Source organism: Ovis aries, chromosome 2 (assembly GCF_016772045.2).
Source record: "Ovis aries strain OAR_USU_Benz2616 breed Rambouillet chromosome 2, ARS-UI_Ramb_v3.0, whole genome shotgun sequence".
Lineage (NCBI taxonomy): Eukaryota > Metazoa > Chordata > Mammalia > Artiodactyla > Bovidae > Ovis > Ovis aries.
In genome coordinates, this window is record NC_056055.1 from 144,562,681 (window position 1) to 144,566,236 (window position 3,556).

Sequence of the window (3,556 nt, forward strand, 5' to 3'; positions counted from 1 at the left end):
CATTAAAATAAGAAAAACAATACTGTAGTAAATTCAATAAAGGTTTTTAAAAATGGTCCACTTTGCCAGTTAAATGAAGATAAACTATTAAAATTTAATCTTAGGGAATCCAAGGACTAGAAGCTAATGGACAACATGTGGCCAAAGAATACATTAGCTGAACTTTATTCCAGGAGTTGCCACCATTAACTGTGTGATTGTAGACAAATTACTCAACTATGCTGAATATATGTTCATATATGTTCAAGTTTACTTCAGGCCAACCAGGCCTAAAAGAAAAATCAAACTCTTGTCAATCCTTTTGCTTAAAGAATAAAATACCATATGTGGATTTTATTTATACCTCCACTTTTTTTCAAAAAAGATTTAAAGCAGATTTCATAGTATTATTTAACATGGGAAAACACTCTCAAGTAAACCCATCTAGCTTAGCCTACAGACAGATTCTAAGAATACCAAAATTAGACATTATTTTTATCTCTAAATTTCAAGGCAGTTGTTAAGAGCTGTGATTAAACTACCAAAGTAAGGAGTCTTAGAGCAATAACGAATATTGACTACAAATTAAGCTGATGCTCACATATTCTGTCTGGTGATTTGGGAGCCCACTTCTCCTTGTACACTATAATTCAGTGGAAAAAATAGCATACACAAAGCAAGTACTTCAGAATAAGGAAAATTCAGACTTTAAATGAGCTGTCGATGTAATGTGTCATGTTAGAGAGGAATAATGATTAAAATATGCCTTAAGGGCTAAGTACACTTTTGCTGTTAAAGAATACTACAAAGGAGAGGGCTTCAGGGAAAACAATTTTGTCAAAATGGCCAAATCAATGACGCTTACAAGAGTTTCCTGTTCTTGACATCTGAGTCTTATTATAATGCTCTATTTCCTGTATTTCTTTGCCTGAACAGAATCTTGCTTCAGGCAAATTTTTGTCTGAACTTCTATGTGTAAAACCAGGGACTTTTTATCAGATTGCTTCTCGCTGGCTACTTAATGATAACAAAGCAATGAAACAGACTGATGCCCTGGGTTGTGCAATGGATTGTCCCAGCCTATCAGTTAGTTATGGGCTTCCCTGGTGGCTCAGATGGTAAAGAGACTGCCTGCAATGCAAGAGACCTGGGTCCGATCCCTGGAAAATGCTATGGTCAGAGGAGCCTGGCAGTCTACAGTTCATGGGGTTGCAAAGAGTTGAACACGACTGAGCAACTTCACTATCACTAAATTGAGAATGAAGAAAATGTGGTTTTCAATCTTTGTTCTGATACAGCTATGTGGCCATGAGCAAATTGCCTGGAGATGATATTTGATAGGCAGAAGAGAATGTACAATTTCTTTTAACTTCTTGAGAATTAGTTTTAGCCTTCTCCTTTGATAACTTGCTCAGTGACTCATAAATACCAGAGAATTATTTAAACTTGACACAATTCCTTAAATGAGTGACATTTTCTCTATTCAGTTATTATCAGCTCAACAAAAATTTATTGAGGGTCTTTTGAATTGTGGATACTGTGTCTGAACAAACTATTTCAAATGATGTGCTTGTGCAAAGTCCTTTCAGTTCATGTCCGACTCTGTGCGACCCTATGGACTGTAGCTCACCAGGTTCCTCTGTCCATGGGATTCTCCAGGCAAGAATACTGGAGTGAGTTTTCATTCCCTTCTCCAGGGAATCTTCCTGATCCAGGGATCAAACCTGTGTCTCCTACTTTTACTTCATAAGATAAGATATATGATGTTCAATTCATTAGCCATCAGTAAAATGCAAATCAAAACCAAAATGAGGTATCACTATATTTCTACTAGATTGTCTAATATTTTAAGGCTGCCTATATCGAGAATCGGGAAAGATGTAGAGCAGCTGGAACATTCATACCCTGCTGATGGGAGAGAAAATTGTGCATCAGTTATAAAGCTAAACATACGCTTATCATGTTACCCCAAAATACTACTAAGTGTTCACCAAGAGAAAACAACTGCCCATACAAAGACCTGTACATGAGTGTTTACAGTAGCTTTATTTATAACAGCTGAAAACTGGACACAAATATACAAGTAAACTGATAAACAAATTATATTGTACCAATTAGTAGAATACTACTGAGCAGTAAAAAGGAATGAACTGATGATATACTCATTGACATGAATGAATCTCAAAATCATTATCCTCAGTTGGTGAAGCCAGATGCAAATAAATATGTACAATATGATTTTATTTGCATGAAATTTTATAATGGAAAATCTAACCTATAATGACAAAAAACAGATTAGGGGTTGCCTGAGTTCAGAAGTGGAAGAGGATTGACTGTAAAAATGCACAAGGAAATTCACTGGAGTGATGGGAATATTCTATATCCTGATTGGCAAAATGGTTACAAGGATGTATGTCTTTTTCAAAACTCAGAGCATACACTTAAAATATGGACTGCCAGATTGCCAGGATCTTTTGAGGGAATAAACAACCCTTGGGGTAAAGTTACAGGAACTTCAATAGAGAGACCACCAGTAATATAAGAGGAATTTTCAGAACCCATGAAATAACCTACAAGAGAAAGAGAAAGCTGTTATCATCTAAGTCTAAAGAGCAGACGCCTGTTTAATGGACAGCAGTCATGAACTTGAAAGAGAAACATTTTTTACACTCTCAAATGCCAGAGATACCAAAATCTGTTTGGCAAAATGAAGAGAATAAGGGGGTCAAAGAAGAGAGAAGAAGCCACGTCTTCCCTCTGCCTCCTAGACCTCCAGCGCCCACCAATTTTCCTGGAAAACTTCAACTATTGAATTAAGACACTAAGAGTCTATTACCTATAATCGTCATGGGAGCTGTTGCAAATACTATTTGGTAATGAGGGAACATTTTCCTACCGAAGAAATTTTAAGGGGAAAAATAAGAAATAAAAATAAAGCTGTATTTTAATTAGTGTTTGTTATGCCAAGGTGATTTCAAAACAAACATGGTAACCACCAACCATCCCCTGCCCCCCAAACTCCTCTTCTCTGGCTCCAATCAGATTGCCTAGAAAATCTTGAAGCTTCCATCAGTTATAACAGAGAATAGAGTCACTTTGCTAAAATGCAGATGCTGTTGTTCCTTTTTTTGAAATGTGTGTAACTATTAATTAAAATGGTAAAGAGAGAAACTTAATAAGAGCATATGGAAATGGTGAGCATGATTTAGGCTGCAGGTAACAGCTGACAGTGTTAACAGAGTTAGCCTTTTTTTGTTCCACTGCGCACAAAATGTAAAGAAGGATCAAAGTTCTGCCCAGAGACAGTCAAGACTCGACATTACTACATCCAGACTGGAGTCTATCCTCTGAGAAGAGAGAGGAAGGAAGAATGGATTGAGATAATTGATAGAGAGAAGAAATTGAAAACAAAAGAAGAGGGGGAAAAAAGGGTGTGTGGAATTCCCAGATTCCTGAGAGAGACTCTATTTGGGCTGGCTGGTAACACGAGAAAAGTTTTAAAATGTTTGTACCATCATCTAGACCCCAAATACAACTCTTTAGAGATGCCAAATTGACTAATAGAAGTCTAGGTGAT